General features: G+C 42.1%; 1 protein-coding gene across 2 annotated transcripts in view; it reads right to left on the bottom strand.

Annotated features, from left to right (window-relative positions):
• Window positions 1–19,012, bottom strand: part of RAP1GAP (RAP1 GTPase activating protein) — a 150,617-nt gene extending 131,605 nt beyond the window's left edge. The window contains exon 1 of one of the 2 annotated variants that reach the window (XM_063436659.1): window positions 17,906–19,012. The gene's annotated coding sequence lies outside the window, so the exon portion shown is untranslated. The remainder of the gene's footprint in view (window positions 1–17,905) is intronic. The other variant, XM_063436660.1, reaches the window with a different exon arrangement.
• Between the last annotated feature and the right edge of the window lie 281 nt (window positions 19,013–19,293).

Raw genomic sequence — 19,293 nt, 5'->3', positions numbered from 1 at the left:
TAGCTGCCTACGCAGCCGATCTCAGAACGACCAGACCTAGAAACCTTTCTATTATTTTATAAAATGATTCATAATAAAATTCTCCATCCCACGTCCCACTGTGTGACGAATTCCATCTCAGCCACATCGTAACAGTCACTGTTATTTCTATCAGATGGAAACCAATCATTACTTCCTTCTCTACATTTACATAGATCCCATACCGCCCCCTATAAAGCCCTATATATATATTATTGCCATTTATATACAGGGCCGGTGCAAGGAAAATGTGTGTGTGTGTGTGTATAAGGGATGTATTGTCTGTTTCTGGTTGTGTGTAAGGGATGCATTGTGTGTTTCTGTGTATGTGTGCAAAGGATGCATTGTCTTTATGTGTAAGGGTTGCATTGTGTGTGTGTGTGTAATGCATGCATTGTGTGTTTCTCTGTGTGTAAGGGAAGCATGTTGTTTTTCTGTGTGTGTAGGGATGCATTGTGTGTGTGTTTCTGTGTGGTGTGAAAGAGCTCCCTGCCCTGCCCCCTGTCCTATAGAGCTCTCCCTTCCGTCCCTTAGAGCTCTCATCTCCCCCTTAGTGGTCTCTCTTCTCCTCCCTTGTCCCATAGTGATCTCTATTCTCCTCCCCTCCCTTAGTGGTCTCTCCTTTTCTCCCCAACTTTCCATTAGTGGTCTCTCGTCTCCTCCTTCGTGGTCTCTGCTCTCCTCCCCCCCCCCCCCCTTCCATTAGTGGTCTCTCCTCCCCGCCCTCCCCTAGTGGTCTCTTCTCACCTCCCTCCCTTAGTGGTCTCTGCTCTCCCCCCACCACCAAGCTTGTCACTTATACAGCCCCCAACTACCCAGCTTGTCACTTATAAAGCTCCCCCACTATACAGCTTGTCACTTATACAGCTCCCAACTACCCAGCTTGTCACGTATACAGCCCCCACTATACAGCGTGTCACTTATACAGCCCCCACAATACAGCTTGTCACTTATACAGCCCCCCACTACCCAGCTTATCACTTATACAGCCCCCCACTATACAGCTTGTCACTTATAAAGCTCCCCCACTATACAGCGTGTCACTTATACAGACCCCCACTATACAGCTTGTCACTTATACGGCCCCCCACCACCTAGCTTGTCACTTATACAGCTCCCCAACTATACAGCTTGTCACTAATACAGCCCCCCACTACCCAACTTGTCACTTATACAGACCCCACTATACAGCTTGTCACTTATAAAGCTCCCCCACTATACAGCTTGTCACTTATACAGCCCCCCACTATACAGCTTGTCACTTATACGGCCCCCCATCACCTAGCTTGTCATTTATACAGCTCCCCAACTATGCAGCTTGTCATTTATACAGCTCCCCAACTATACAGCTTGTCACTAATACAGCCCCCCACTACCCAACTTGTCACTTATACGGCCCCCCACCACCTAGCTTGTCACTTATACAGCTCCCCAACTATACAGCTTGTCACTAATACAGCCCCCACTACCCAACTTGTCACTTATACAGCCCCCACTATACAGCTTGTCACTTATAATGCTCCCCCACTATACAGCTTGTCACTTATACAGCTCCCCCACTATACAGCTTGTCACTTATACGGCCCCCCACCACCTAGCTTGTCACTTATACAGCCCCCCACAATACAGCTTGTCACTTATACAGCTCCCCACTACCCAACTTGTCACTTATACAGCCCCCCACTACCTAGCTTGTCACTTATACAGCCCCCCACAATACAGCTTGTCACTTATACAGCTCCCCACTACCCAACTTGTCACTTATACAGCCCCCCACCACCTAGCTTGTCACTTATACAGCTCCCCAACTATACAGCTTGTCACTAATACAGCCCCCCACTACCCAACTTGTCACTTATACGGCCCCCCACCACCTAGCTTGTCACTTATACAGCTCCCCAACTATACAGCTTGTCACTAATACAGCCCCCCACTACCCAACTTGTCACTTATACAGCCCCCACTATACAGCTTGTCACTTATAATGCTCCCCCACTATACAGCTTGTCACTTATACAGCCCCCCACTATACAGCTTGTCACTTATACGGCCCCCCACCACCTAGCTTGTCACTTATACAGCCCCCCACAATACAGCTTGTCACTTATACAGCTCCCCAACTATACAGCTTGTCACTTATACAGCCCCCCACTACCCAACTTGTCACTTATACAGCCCCCCACTACCTAGCTTGTCACTTATACAGCCCCCCACAATACAGCTTGTCACTTATACAGCTCCCCAACTATACAGCTTGTCACTAATACAGCCCCCCACTACCCAACTTGTCACTTATACGGCCCCCCCCACCTAGCTTGTCACTTATACAGCTCCCCAACTATACAGCTTGTCACTAATACAGCCCCCCACTACCCAACTTGTCACTTATACAGCCCCCACTATACAGCTTGTCACTTATAATGCTCCCCCACTATACAGCTTGTCACTTATACAGCCCCCCACTATACAGCTTGTCACTTATACGGCCCCCCACCACCTAGCTTGTCACTTATACAGCCCCCCACAATACAGCTTGTCACTTATACAGCTCCCCAACTATACAGCTTGTCACTTATACAGCCCCCCACTACCCAACTTGTCACTTATACAGCCCCCCACTATACAGCTTGTCACTTATACAGTCCCCCACTACACAGCTTGTCACTTATACAGCCCCCCAATACACAGCCTGTCACTTATACAGCTCCCCACCAGCCAGCTTATCACTTATACAGTCCCACTACCCAGCTTATCACTTATACAGCCCCACTACCCAGCTTATCACTTATACGGCCCCCCACCACCTAGCATGTCACTTACACTGCTCCCAACTATGCAGCTTGTCACTAATACAGCCCCCCACTACCCAGCGTATCACTTAACAGCCCCCCACTATACAGCTTGTCACTTATACGGCCCCCCCATCACCTAGCTTGTCATTTATACAGCTCCCCAACTATACAGCTTATTATTATTATTATTATTATTTTATTATTTATATAGCGCCAACAAATTGGGTGGACTAACAGACACATAATTGAGATCAGACCACTGGACGACACAGGAACAGAGGGGGTTGAGGGCCCTGCTCAATGAGCTTACATGCTAGAGGGAGTGGGGTATAGTGACACAGTAACAGAGGGATTGAGGGCTCTGCTCAGTGAGTTTACATGCTAGAGGGAGTGGGGTATAGTGACACAAACGGGTTAAAGTAGGGGAATTAAGTTTGTTAGAGAAGGGTTTATTGAGTGCTTGGTAGGTCATTTTTGACAGTTGCAGGGAAGGAGTCAAGGGGTGGGGGATGAGAAGCCTGCTGACAGTTTAATTGATACGCTTTAACGAAGAAGTGAGTTTTCAAAGATTTTTTGAAGGAGTGGAGGCTGGGTGAAAGTCTGATTGAGGAGGGAAGTGAGTTCCACAGAATAGGTGCAGCCCTAGAGAAGTCTTGAAGGCGAGCGTCAGAGGTGGGGATCCGGGCAGAGGATAGGCGTAGGTCTTGGGATGAGCGCAGGGGTCTCAACGGAACATACTTGTGTATGAGGGAGGATAGGTATGTTGGAGCAGCATTATGTAGGGATTTGTAAGCAAGTGCCAGAATTTTGAATTGGGCCCTATATCTAACTGGAAGCCAATGCAGGGACTGACAGAGCGTGGAGGCGTGGGAGGTGCGACCGGACAGGAAAATAAGCCTCGCAGCCGCGTTCATTACAGATTGCAGCGGTGCAAGCTGGGAACATGTAAGACCGGTCATACGGTCTTATCACTAATCACTAATCAGCTTATCAGCTTATCACTAATACAGCCCCCCACTACCCAACTTGTCACTTATACAGCCCCCACTATACAGCTTGTCACTTATACAGCCCCCACTATACAGCTTGTCACTTATACAGCCCCCCACCACCTAGCTTGTCACTTATAATGCTCCCCCACTATACAGCTTGTCACTTATACAGCCCCCCCCCCCCCCACTATACAGCTTGTCACTTATACGGCCCCCCACCACCTAGCTTGTCACTTACACAGCCCCCACTACCCAGCTTATCACTTATACAGCCCCACTACCCAGCTGGTCACCTATAAAGCTTATAAAGCTCCCCCACCATCCAGCTTGTCACTTATAAACTCCCCCACTATACAGCTTGTCACTTATAAACTCCCCCACTATACAGCGTGTCACTTATAAACTCCCCCACTATACAGCGTGTCACTTATAAACTCCCTCACTATACAGCGTGCCACTTATAAACTCCCCCACTATACAGCTTGTCACTTATAAACTCCCCCACTATACAGCGTGTCACTTATAAACTCCCCCACTATACAGCGTGTCACTTATAAACTCCCCCACTATACAGCGTGTCACTTATAAACCCCCCCACTTTACAGCGTGTCACTTATAAACTCCCCCACTATACAGCGTGTCACTTATAAACTCCCCCACTATACAGCTTGTCACTTATAAACTCCCCCACTATACAGCTTGTCACTTATAAACTCCCCCACTATACAGCGTGTCACTTATAAACTCCCCCACTATACAGCGTGTCACTTATAAACTCCCCCACTTTACAGCGTGTCACTTATAAACACCCCCACTATACAGCGTGTCACTTATAAACTCCCCCACTATACAGCTTGTCACTTATAAACTCCCCCACTATACAGCTTGTCACTTATAAACTCCCCCACTATACAGCGTGTCACTTATAAACTCCCCCACTTTACAGATTTGACCAATACAGACCCCTCTTTACAGCTCGTGCACTATAAATATTCCCTGCTATACAGCCCCTCTTTACAGCTCTTGTTCTATGAAGGCTTGCTGCTATACAGTCTTCCCCTATACAGCTCGCTCCTATCAATGTCTCCCTTTTGGAAGCTTTTCCCATTCACTCCTTTTATTTATTATCAGTTAATCAGTTTCTATTTTCTTCATATTCCTCTCCTTCGGTGATGATTAATTCTTGTGTTTAACCCTCAGCTGCCACTAATCTTCCCATCTCTTTGTCACGTTAATCTGGTTATCCTAATAAATTGTCAGTTCTTAGGGCCTCTCGATTTCTATTATTTCCCAGTACAAGGAGGAGGCTGGGGTGGGGTGTCCCTAAATAAACTCCACAACTGAACAAAGAAATATTCTATCCCTGGACTCCCAGATTAACAGACTAACGGCGAGTCAGGGTTGATTTAAGATGCGCGCAGTGATGGCGAACGTGGTGACATACAGAGAAGAAACTGAATATTTCTATAATTTACTGACATTATTGATACACTCCCCTCCAATCTGCCTCCCCCACCCCTGTATTCTCTCTATGTCACAAAGCGCCCTTGATCTCCCCCTCCTCGCCACGTTGCACCTCCCCCCAATTTTCTTATTTAACTCTTAAGACCTGATATAAACCCCACGATCTTTCTTTAAAGACAGCAGTATATGACGCAGGCTAGCTATATATAAAATCTATTTAAATTCATAAAAACGTTCTCTAACCAATATTTAGGAGATTCTTCCCTTAAACGAGACCGCATTCCTACAGCTTACACAAATCACTGTTCCCCAATAGTTTGAGTCGCATCACGGTGCTCTACCTTCTGATCACCCCTGCATTAAGATGTCTGAATGACCTTTAAAAATCGCTGGATTTAAATTTTATCACTCCAAAATAATCCAAAAACAAAAATGCATCTTTTATATTTCGCTTATATGCGGAGACCTATCCTATGCTTTCCTCCTGTTACATTAACACTTTATCATTCCATCTTTTCCATATGATCTGATTAGAATTCAACCCAGACAGTAATATTTGGGCTGAGTTAATACACTACCAGCTGTTTGACTGGGGAATGCTACTGATTACTGGCGCCATCTACCTGAGCTCACGAGCAGTACACATTCCAATTCAGAACCATGGAGAGAGAACAGGTTTTGTGATTATAAATTCACAAAGAAATGTTACTTGCTGGGCGTAGGAGAGATGCATACAACACATCTATTTTATATTCAGAAAGAAAAGCTTTGTTTTTGGGGGGAGTGGGTGGGTAGTAAGATGCGGAGATCTGAATATCTAGATTAAATCTGCTTTGTTAATTTAATAATCTATTCATTTGAAAATCATGATTACTATTTTAATATATCAAGCAATTGTCCTATTTAAATTTGCTCTAGTGTACATACACAAAGTTTCTTAATGACAGTCTTACATTAGGTATATGATTTATGTATAAAATAAATTTTAACTTTTTTTTTTTTTTTAAAGACATGTTGGAGCTTGGAGGAAAGACGAGACAGGGGGGATATGATAGAAACATTTAAATACATAAAGGGAATCAACACAGTAAAGGAGGAGACTATATTTAAAAGAAGAAAAACTACCACAACAAGAGGACATAGTCTTAAATTAGAGGGACAAAGGTTTAAAAATAATATCAGGAAGTATTACTTTACTGAGAGGGTAGTGGATGCATGGAATAGCCTTCCAGCTGAAGTGGTAGAGGTTAACACAGTAAAGGAGTTTAAGCATGCGTGGGATAGGCATAAGACTATCCTAACTATAAGATAAGGCCAGGGACTAATGAAAGTATTTAGAAAACTGGGCAGACTAGATGGGCCGAATGGTTCTTATCTGCCGTCACATTCTATGTTTCTATGTTTCTATGTTTCTTTGCAGTCTGTTAGTTTTCCCGCAGCGTGCTTAACTAACTATTCAAAAATGATTGTTTCGCCAACTGGAAAATTGTTTATTAAAATGACAAATAATTTCTGCTTTAGCACCATGTAATGAATAGATAGGTACTTATTACCATCAAAAATGGCTATGATTTCTCCGACTGATACAAATTTTTGCTGGAGATGCGGCCTCGCTAATGCTGGGGAGAAACATATCTGGTGGGATTGCCCCCCCATAAGGTCTGCTTGGGATAAATTAGCCCTCAATGTCAACAAAACGACTGGCCTTTTTTACTACACTTAAACTTACCTCACCTACCTAAAATGGAAAAAACACTTTTTGATTCATGGCCTTTAAAACTTAAATTGCAAGAAATTGGAAATCGATAACCGTTGACTCCTGGCCCCAAATTAAAGAACGTATTAAATATCAGTGCAAAATGGAAAAAGAGATTGCTTCAGTCTTTCATATCAACCCAACAAACTACAGAACGTGGGATAGCTGGATTATTATTACTATCGCCATTTATATAGCGCCAACAGATTCCGTAGCACAATATTAGAGGGGGGCATGGCTATAAATAGGACAATTACAGGAAAACTTACAGGAACGATAGGTTGAAGAGAACCCTGTTCATACGAGCTTACAGACTATAGGAGGTGGGGTGTAAAACACATTAGGACAGGAAAAACACGGATAAATACATTCGACTCCACAAATACCCTTTAGAATTAACATACCAACCTAGACACCATGCCTCAGCCAACGACCATTCCTCAGACTCAAACCATTTTTAAAAATAATTATTTGTCTTTGTTTTATTGTTTCTTTTTTATGTTTTTCTTTTTCTTTATATATTTTTTCTTTTTGTTTATTTTGTTGTGTAATGTTCATGTCTAAAAGCAATCGTATTAAAACAATACATGCTTAACTGTCTCTGCTGTTTATTGCCATATAAATGTATTTATGTATTTATTCCAAAAAATAAATAAACTCATTAAAAAACAAATAAATAAAACAAAACGTCTGCTCTAGCAGTTCTTTTTCAGAAAGAAGTGATAGAATTAGATAACAATTGAATACAATTTAATAATAGATCAACGCTTAATTCTTACTGTTAAGGTGAACACGGAGATTCTGCCTTTCGCTTTTGGCATCTGTGTGTCCGAAGTAATTACCCATACTAATGAGTCTTATGCAAATTCTGAGAATGAAAGGAACAGAGCCAGCCCTTTAAATATTAATATTACAATTTGTTTGGCACTTGGGGAATCAGTGGGAATCAGCATTATCCCCTGCGTCTCAATCCACCCACTAACTGCTATTTTTTTGGCCCCACTGAAATACATGGGAATTCTTTTAATCAATTTGTTATTCCCATCATTTGTTTATCCTGCAACTCCTTCCAATTCTCCTAAAATCTTCTAATGAATGGCCCCTTAACACACCTTCCTACAGCACCCCCATAATCGCTAACCCAAACCTCCCGATGAACAATAATGTCCTGCACCATCTTTTTCAGGCATTGAGTGGCCCGCCTAGAACACATGACCTTGCCTTAGTTACACAATGCTAATATTCAAGATATCTGACCTCATATAGCCACTCATGATTTACTATCTGCCACCATGGTACAATAACTTGGCCCCTATATACTTTCTGTCCATGGCGAGGTCTTCCATGCGATCTGTTCTTGATCAGTGCATGTTGACAAAATCTCTCATCCTCTGTACCATAATAAGTAATAGAAAAACTATTCACCTTTCCTTTTTTCATTCTTGCAGGCTCCCTCAAAGTCGAGCTTTTTGGAGGGGCATAGCCTGGACCAGTGCATTGGATGTCATTATCCTTAAATAAACATCCACACTTTACTGCCTGCCAAATATCTATTCTACAATACTTAACACAACCCGTCTACACTGACGTTCACAACCCTATGGATTACACATATCCCTATTCTTGACACATACACATTCCCAATTATTTATACAACGCCAACATATTCCGCAGTGCAGTACAAAAGGAAACAAGACAAACATTTAGTTCTAACAAAACACGTATGACATACGGGAACAGTAGGTGAAGAGGTAACAACTGTTCATCAATGTGATAACACCACGTCCGCTACACTCACCTTCAATCCAGAACCAGCTATTTTACTATATCAAATACAGGAAATTGCTCACTATTATCACAGCGGTAACAAAAAAACTATTTTCCAAGACTGGGTATATCCCTTTCCCATATCACACCAATCATTTCATAGTTTGCTTCTCTGTGTATATAGGATGTATTGGCAGACGTCCTACAGCTAAAAAAACAAACGTTTAAAAAGAATCTTTAATTATAAAGTAGGCGGTATCTCAATTCTTTATATTTAACTAACATTATGTCTTATACTTTATATCTGTTATTGATTCATTGAATTTTTATTTTGTCTTTTGCATGCTGGAACTGAAAGAATGCATTAGAAATTATACAATAAAAAAAAAACCTAACGACAGAGTATGAAAAATACATATTACAACTAGTATTGCTCTATTGTAGTCATAACCATTGTCACCAATAACTGCATTATTTAAATAAATAAACAAAATCACAGTCACACTGACTGACACTAGATTTAGGAGGACTCCTGCCTCACACAGATGGGTAATGGTGTGAGCCTGGCACAGTCTTTGGGCACAGCATGGAATGTGATTAACTATAGATAAAATAACATCTGATCAACTTTCTTAATAACTGGCAGAATTGTAACTATTTCAGAGACCGAAAAAAAAGGTTATTAGGGTGGGTGAACAAATCACTCAACTATTATTGTAACTTTTTTTTTTATTCCATTTGAATTTATCTGGAACGAAATAAGATCGATATGAAACTAGCCGCGACCCATTCTGCTCAATGCGGTATGAATTCAGACGATAGCAAATAAAGTGAACTTCACAGGAGTGTTAGGATTCAAGCCCGAGAAAAAAAGAGAAGTTATTAATCATGTTAAAGTGGAACATACAAACGTTTATAGAAATTATAGTATTTCTGCTAAAACAAATGTAAAAATCTTCATCTCCAGTACACCAATCATTAAATCACTCCTGCGCATAAAATCCTTGGCGAATCTGAAAATACACTATTTGTCTATTTGGTGACGTAGTGCCATGAGTTTACCTAAACACGGCGAATATACCATACATAATGGGTTTTGTTTTTTGTTTTTTTTCTAAGCCGATTCCGTCACATAGAACCACGTAGTTTGCAGATAGTATGATTGGACATATTCACAGTGCAACTCTGGCACCTAATCATTTAAAATATATTTTATAGTCCTCGGAATGATTCTTGCTGGATGTATAAAAAGTGTAAAAATCTTATCATCTCCCGGCAACATAATCTGAAAAGACAATCTTCCCCCCAAGTCAGTCAACCATTAACCATCATTTTGGCAATTAACGATTCCCTGAATATAGAAAGGGATCCTAGACTATAGGCACTGTGTAGAAACCGCCCTCTCTACATGAAGGAATAAAGTCTAAATGAAAGAATTAAGAGTCCCTCAAATAAGTCATTAAAGCCATAAAGTCCATATTACCCCTCAGCACTAATTCAGATTTTTAAACCTTTAGCTGACGGGGCAGAGGGCTCTGTAGTATTAGGAATACATCTAATCTGTATTCATCACACTATAGAATCCCTTTAATGACATTTAGAAGTCGTATCAAATGGAATGAAAGTGCAGAATCAGCGAGCAGAGTCTCAAAGTCCAGGTAAGTCTCTTTTTGGTCAGGTAAGTCCATATGTAGCCTATGATAAGATAGCAAATCCGTCTGCTTATCAATAAAGGCTGAAGCAGCCTTTGGATGGTTTTAAAAGTCCCCAGAAATGGCTCCTTTAAGAATCAACAACATTACTGGAAAGCACCATGCTCCTAACAGTGTCACCAACCCAAATGTGTCTTTGAAGCTGGACATATTTAAAGTTACAGGTTATTCACTAACGTGAGAGTTCAAGGTGAATTTCAAATGTAAGGTCAAAATAGCCGAACGGAAACAATTCTTTAAGTCAGCCATGCTTTTAGTTTGGCTACTCTGGCCTTAAATTTCAAACTTCACTTTGAATTCATTATGAATTCTCATTTTAGAGAATAACCCTGTTGGTGTAGAATTTAAAGAAACACTATAGTGTCAGGAATACAAACACGTTTTATTGACCGTATAGTGTTTAACTAACTATTTAGGTGGTCATCCCTCCTCCAATTGCCTGGGAAAGGTGTTTCTACTGGCTCTCACCTGGCCCCGCCTCCATAGCTGATATCATCAATCTTGATTATCTCAGCCAATCTAATGCTTTCTCATAGGAAATCAGCATCTCCTCATAGAGATGCACAAAATTAATGTATATCTATGGTGAACATTCAGCACCTCCAGACAGAGCATGAAGACTCTGAACGTAGGTGCTACATACAGTGATGCACTGACAAAGGAAGCACCTCTGGTACCTGTCTGAGTGACTGGAGATGTTCCTAGGCAGCAATGTAAACACTGCCATTCCTCTCAAAAGGCGACACTTACGGCGCTGAGCCTTTAGGGACAGGCTATGGACACCAGAATCACTGCATTAAAGGGAAACTATAGTGCCAGGAAAAAAAAACTTGTTTACCTGGCACTATAGCTTCCCCCTATGTCAAGCACCCTCACCTGTGTTACAGAAGGGGTTACACTGTCACTTACCTGAGTCCACACACAGAAATTCAGAACAAGCTGGGGGAAGAAATTTAATGTTGCACACATAACCTCCTGGAGCAGGAAGCCGTGTGCGAGCAATGAATTGCTTCCCCTAATTTGCTAACAAACAGCACAACAAGACTATTTTACACGTTATAGATGATATTTGAAGTATATTTATATAAGAATAGGATATTTGAAGTTCCTTTTTTGGGGTAGGTGATGTATTCAGTATGAGGCAGTGAATAAAGCGATTTCTTGCCTTGTTTAGCGTGATTTACAAGCGAATCGATAGAGTGTTATAAATTGATAGGCTGTGACCCATACACACTGTAGTATTTTTAATATAAACGTATAATCCTAAAATTAAATTCTGCACATTCCTCTTTGTGGCGGACCATCTGGTACCCCGCCTGGGTACCTCCGCCAAACGCATTCCTAGTTATCACCGAGCTACCATAAGCACTTCACCGGGACACTTCCAGACCCTAGCCGGGTACAGAAAACATACAATTTTCAAACACCCCAAAAGTACCCCAAAATCCATGGAAACCCCACAGGTCATATCATTGGATAGCCCCGATCTGAGTGACCAACATATCCAAAAATCATTCAGATCGGTTCAGTGGTTTGGATTTCCCATTGAAGTCAACTTTTGACTGACCGCACAAGTGGCCCCTGCCCAAATAGTTCCATAAGAAAAGTAGTAGCAGTCGGTCAATTTTGGGAGTATAAAAACGAACAAACTACCGAACATAGTCCATAGTTATAGTGTGGAGCTTGTTCCCCTAATCCATACGAACGATTCCACTGAACAGTGTCCCTTCCATGATGTAAAGAACCGAACGCAGACGATGATGGAAGTGCAGCTGTGTTTGTGAGGTCAAGTGTCCGATTTTAGTTTCATGCACTCGACGGCCAAACACAGCTGCTTGTGTTCGTGTGAACAAGATGGCCGCCACCACATGTTCGTGCCTACAAACGGCGGCCGAATACTAAGAACATTGAGGTGTGAATCGTTAAAATGTGTCAATAGGGCTTAACAAACATCTGGGTGGTCCTTTGTTCATGGGTTTGTTCGGTTCCCGAACCACAAACAAAGCCTTTTAGCATGTCTTTTACATGGCCCACAGTCCTTAGGCAGGAGGCTAGCCAGCAGGCTCCTCCAGTCCTTAGGCAGGAGGCTAGCCAGCAGGCTCCTCCAAGAGCTCGTGGCAGAGTGCACCACATTTACAGGGGCTCATTACATCATGAGATTTCTGAAATAATGGTTACTTAAACCATAAATTGAACAAAATGTGTTTGTGAGGTCTGAAAAATAAAGTTTAATTTAGAAATCCACACCATTGTATTTAGTTCTGTCCTGGATATGATCACCTCCATCTTAAAACGAGCATAAGAGAGAGCAGGAGAAACAGATATAGTGTTTCAACGTGTGCCATGGCTGTACCTAATGCTAAACATTTAATAAACATTAAAAAAAATGAGCATCACATGCAAAAAGTGTTAATGCAAGCTATAGGTGGCTTTAAGTGTTTTGTTCGACTGTATATTCTCCAGATAAATGACAGTTCCCCTTTAAATCTTACACAAGCGCAAGGGATTTTCCCTAAACAGGCCCAGGTGGTAATTATGCACCGTGTGTAAAATTTGGCAGAGATAAAAAACAAGCAGTCCAGGACATTTTTTTGACAGATACGTCCTGAGCATGATGCCCTCCGAAGAGACATTGTGCAGAAACAGCAGATTTGATCTAAGTTTAGCCTTGCTGGCATTGCTGGAACAAATCATTCCCCTGGGTTTGAACATTGGATGATACAGCTGAGAAACATGGCTTTACAGCAGAGAATCTGAGCGCGCAGAGCAGGCACGAGATACACCACAAGGCTGGAGTCTGGACCAACATTTGACGATGGCACGGACAAAATTATAATTCATCTCTGAATTAGTCACAAAGCTTCAGGCCATCCCGTCCGCCTCGAGAGCTTCATTGCATTAATTGTGGGATCTTAAATGGGGCTGAAAAGACTGCATTAATCACCGCTTGTTGAGTTTAAACATTAAATCTTTTGAATATTAAAAATAACACGTCTTATGGCAGCGCCCAGTGTGGTCAGGACAGGCCACGCGAGGCGTCGTACAGTATATAAAAGTTTGCAGATGAGCTGGATAATCTTTTGTTTGGATAAAAAAAAACATATATTAATTTCTTGTTGGTTCTGCATGATTCTCCGTAGTAAGTAAACATGCATGAAAAGCTAAAAGCCAGGTTCTGCCCTCTTCCCACACGGGCGAAAATGATTCTTTAGTCACAGAGACTTCCACTAGATTATGTCTGAAATATTCTCCCTGCATGACAGGCATGGAGGCCTGGCTATCTGAGCGTTCGCTAATTAGGTCACTGGCTGTTATTAAGTGTGCTCATAGCTGAAATTAATAGAATCAGTTGTAGACAAGGCTGTGTATTTATTGGCCACATGCTGCTCCACACTAAAAGCTGTGACTCAAACATGATCGCACATTCGTAAACGCTAAATTCAGCAAGCAGACCCACCTCATTATAGGCCACAGACTGCCTTCCCACATCATATTATGCTAATATTAGGCTTTCCAATTCATTATACAGTAACTCCAGCCCACACAATACATTATACACTTACTCAAGCATTCCAAATTCCATTTATGTTAATGTCAGCATTTTAATTCAAAAGGGACTAATTCCAGCTCTCCCAGAACATTATATGCCAAAAACTAGCATTGTTTAACCCCAAAACTAAGCTTCCTGCTGTATTAACCTTAAAACTAGAAATCCCCATTTGTGAAACACTAAAACTAGTCTTTCCTGTTCATTATTTACTAACACCGTCTTTTTCCACATAGAGTGGATCTGTCACTTTCTTGCAAAGATCCAGAAAGTGACAGATTCCACTATGGACCAGTAGAAGTTGGGTGCAGGAAAAGGTAGGTTTTACCTTCTTGGAGGTGTTCCTCGCGGCCCTTACCATCTCCTTCTTTAAGGACCGTCTTTAGTTCCTGGTGCTTCACCTGCCAGGAGCCACATCAGTGCTGTACTCTTGCACATGCGCGAAAATACAACACACAAGGTCTATGTAGGCTCCCGGGAAACAATGGATAATGGGATTGAACTAAAGTTGACAGTGGAGCTTTGAATTTTGTCAACCTCAAACTTGCCCATTAGACAAAGTCCCAGGTTATAACTTTATGGAATACTGAAAGGTGACTGAGCCACATTATCTATAAACTAAAGCATATATTTTTGGTATAAATACATTAGGTTACAACAAGCACCTTTCTATGCCTCTGTGCCACCTCTTCTCCTAGTTTAAGAAATGACCACTTCTCTCAGACCAGACCCGCCACTTTCCATGGCTCAGAGCCACGTCTACTTTGCGGCATATAACCACTGTTTCTACATCAACCTAGCCCAACCAAAACTCTGTGATCCTAACCCAACTCTTCTTCACGATCCACAAATTCTCTGTGGTCCAGACCCCCAATATCTCTCTAACCCAAATTTTTCTGATTTTCTGATCTGTTCTGCCAGGGAATAATTCGGAAGAGATTAAGGTCTCCCCAGTGCCAATGATATGCGAAAATACTGACAGATGGAAACAGTCTTCGTGAATCTCATAGTTTGAAAATCTGGATACCGACAGATACTGTGTATTTATCAGGACAATTCTTTGACACATTGTGTGACTGCTCCTTAAAAATCCTTGTAACGTGAGCTCAATTCCATTGAACATTTCTCTTGGCAAAAGAAAGATAAGTTGTTTTGACCTAGAATTGTTCTGGTTTTGCCTGCTAACTCTTTCTCTGCATGGTGTAAAATCTGCATTATTACAGCTCACAAGCCACGGCCGCTAATCCCTTCTGTCTCCTGACTGCATAAATCCATAGAGATCTTGCATAGTTTTGCTCGCTGTATTTCAGAGCCTCGGGAATTGGTGTTTTTAATTTCAATAAAACTGCTAAACCCTCCGGCACAAACACGAATCTCAAGTCTGAAACAAATGTCCGTTTTACGGGGTATAGCTGACTACAGCTGACTGTTCAAAGACTTGATAAAACCTTCAATTTCATGATTAATCTATTCTTGTTGAAAGGGGGTATCCAATCTTATATTAATCTGCAGTTATCTCACAGCGCAAATTGCGTTCACAGTACGAAATGGACTCCGTACTGCCATCTGGTTTATAGTGCCCTTGACCAATGACATTGCATATTGAAAATAAGAAAATTATCTGTGTTATAAAAAGATACAGATAGTAGTCTCTGACTTCAAGGGCAATAAACAGCGCAATCAGTTAGCAAGGTTAGTGTGCACTGTCCCAAACTGTCCTCAATGGGACAATGTATGGCTATGTTGTAAGCTCATCTGCCAAGATCCAGGTAAACCTCTTAGGTGAGCCCGACGCTAACCATTCACCTGACTGCTTTCAGCTCAAATACAAAAACGCAACATTTGCAAAATGTCTTATGAGACAAAAGAGGTTATTCTTAGAAAACTCCACATTCATTAACTCTAAACTGGAAACACATGGGGGCAGGTAGCAGCCTGGACATTAACAAGTAAGCTCACACTATAAGGTCATATAGCACTACTAAGAAACCTCTGATAGTTAAAAGTGGACACTGAAGTTTTAGTACTTTTTTAATTTGTTAGAAATTCCTTTTGACACAATGTGGAGCGTATCTGATCAACTTGCCTTTTTGATTTGTCCTTTTAGACGCGTGATTAGATTCTTTGTGGTTTATTTACTAAACACAGATTTGCAGAGAAACTGTAAGGAATTTGTCACTCTCAGGCAATAAAAGCCAATTTGGAAAAATTATCTAATCTCCACAATTTACAGCAAATAAACCCTTTTTTGATCACGTTGAGTGTATAGGCTTTCACCTATTGTTGGCATACCTGTTTCTGAAAAACGCAATGAAAATGTTTCCTCTTTTGACATTTACAAAAAAGCAAAATGGCCGATCCCAGCAGCCTGGCTGTATTAATAAATATCACGCAGAATGGTATGAGATGTGACTACATAAATGTATAAAAGGTAATCATGTCACATATTAATTCTAATCTGAAGAGAAGATGTATTGAGGTCAGACTGGTTTCAGGTATGTAGAATCATTACAGTTTCTCTATCAGATTCTACACGTACAGTATTAAAATGCAGTAATAAAGTCTCTAAATATTTAGAGGGAAGTCCAGCGTAGAATGTAAGCTCTTCAGGGCACACAATGCCGCAAGCAGATATTTCTTTTGTAAAGAGCTTACTTTCTCTGTAAAGACAGAAGCTAAATGTTTTATTAATTAAACACTGAAATGTAGTGAATTCATAATGGAATTGTAACATTCAGACAAAGATATCCAAGCTGTGACAAGAAGTATCGGATATTTTTCCAAATCTCCCCGTTTTGCCTAGAGTTTGCAGTTTGATTTTCAATTCACGATTATTCAGTGTTTAATGAATACATTTCAAATAAACTATTTCCTCTCCAATTTACTGGCATAGGTGGAAAATAAAATTGCCGCAGTCGGTACCTGAGATGTAGGTCCCGGGGCCCTCACAGATCTTAGTACAGAGATGTCTAAATCTGCACTGCAGAATTCTACGTAGTATTGCATTTCTCAAGCCTCTCAGCTACCTAGCAGTAAAAAAGCCTAAGAAAAAACTACAAACATCCATAGCATCTTAGTGTCTTGCGCACATTGCAAATATCTTGTGATAATATTAACGCTGCAATGGATATTAGCAAAATATTCTGCACAAGTCCAGAGTGAGGATTGGAAAACACTAAACCGGTAATTTGTGAGTGCTGACAAGCAAATGATAATAATTAGACTAAAACTGTAAAAATTGCCAAGTTGAAAACATTGAGAATTTTTGCCATTCGCCTGTTTTGGCCTAAGATGTGATAGGCTCTTGTTTCCGTGGTCTGTCGAATAACACCAAGACATTTACACCCAGGGTAACATGGTGATACTAGGCCGAATCACAAACCAGAATGGTTCTTCAGTTCACTACAGGTTAGGGTAATTAACCTCTCAGGGACTTTGGCTAAGTGTGAATTGTAAAGAATTCAAAGTGAGTTTCAGAATTTAATGCCAAAATACATAACGACAGAAACATAAATAAATTAGAGATTTTTTTTTTTTTCACTTTAGTTATTTTAGTCTAAAACTTGGAATTCAAACTTTAGATTCCTGACAGCTGGCCGTTTTAGTGAATAACCCATTAAGAGAACTGAAGCTGGGTAAGAATCAGCACAATAAAAAGGATTATTTTTTTTTTACTATAGATGACTTGGTGTCAATAAAGAAAGGAAAGCATTGTATCGATTAACCCGTGCGGTGCTGATATATGGATCCATTAGGAGGCAGGAGAATGCTCTATAGGATGTCCAGGTACTACTCACACTCTGCACCCCAGGAGTTACAGAGTCATTCACATAACACAATGCAGGGGTCACACTCACCAGAGCCCAGGGCGAGGGGGGTCTAATGCCAGTCCTGGAGAGTCACAAATAGCAGGTCACCTGTACCAGCCAGTCCCATGTTTAAAGGAGCTTGGTGGATGCTAGAGCTTGGTAAAGAGATGTAGGAGCTTGGTAGAAGAATGAAGGAGCTTGGTGGATGCTGGAGCTTGGTAAAGAGATGTAGGAGCTTGGTAGAAGAATGAAGGAGCTTGGTGGATGCTGGAAGGAGCTTGGTGGATGCTGGAGCTTGGTAAAGAGATGTAGGAGCTTGGTAGAAGAATGAAGGAGCTTGGTGGATGCTGGAGCTTAGTATAGAGATGTAGGAGCTTGGTAGAAGAATGAAGGAGCTTGGTGGAGAGGTAAAGGAGCTTGGTGGAGAGGTGTAAGGGATTGGGGGGTGGTGGAGTTTGCTGGAGGAGTGAAGGAGTTTAGTGGAGAGGTGTAAGATCTTGGAGGGTGGTGGAGCTTGGTAGAAGAATGAAAGAGCTTAGTGAAGAGATACAGGAGCTTGGTGGAGAGGTGTAAGGGATGGGGGGGGGGGATTGGAGCTTGCTGGAGAAGTGAATGAGCTTGGTGGAGAGGTACAGAAGCTTAGTGGATGCTGGAGCTTGGTAGAAGAATAAAGAAGCTTGGTGGTGTTAGCCTGTAATTGAGGGAACCCTGTGATGGAGAGAGCCCTGGGATGTAGGAAGTTCTGGATAGAGGGAGCTCTGGGATTAGAGAGAGCCCTGGATAGAGAGAGCCCTGGGATGGAGGAAGCCCAGGATAGAGAGAGCACTGGGACAGAGGGAGCTCTGGGATTGGAGGGAGTCCTGGGGTGGAGAGAGCCCTGGATATAGAGAACCCTGGGATGGAGGGAACCCTGGGTATACAGAGCCCTGGGATGGGGGGAGCCCTGGATAAAGAGAGCCCTGGGATGCAGGGAGCCCCGGATAGCGTGATCCCCGGGTGGATGGAGGGAGCCCCGGACAGTGTTATTCTGGGATGCAGGGAGCCCCGGGTGGATGGAGGGAGCCCCGGACAGTGTGATTCTGGGATTTGAAGGAGCCCCGGATGGATGCAGGGAGCCCCGATTAGTGCGATCCCGGCTGCTGCTGCCGCAGGTTTGCTCCGGACAGACAGAGATGCTGAGTCACGTGCTCCTCTCCCGGAGACAGCCGAGCTCTGTCATTGGAGCAGAGACAGACTGGGAATTAACCCCATCCTGGCCGGGACACAGCCAGCACTGAGCCAGGATAACATCACATGGAGAAAGTCCAAATCCCATCATCGTGTGTGTGTGTGTGTGTGTGTGTGTGTGTGTGTGTGTGTGTGTGTGTGACTGTGTGTGTGTGTGTGTGTGTGTGTGTGTGTGTCTGCCTTTGTCTATGGGACTGTTTGTGACTGTC

Source organism: Pelobates fuscus, chromosome 11 (assembly GCF_036172605.1).
Source record: "Pelobates fuscus isolate aPelFus1 chromosome 11, aPelFus1.pri, whole genome shotgun sequence".
In the NCBI taxonomy this organism is placed as follows: domain Eukaryota; kingdom Metazoa; phylum Chordata; class Amphibia; order Anura; family Pelobatidae; genus Pelobates; species Pelobates fuscus.
The sequence above is the reverse complement of the archived record's forward strand: the minus strand, read 5'-3'. Positions and strand labels throughout refer to the sequence as shown.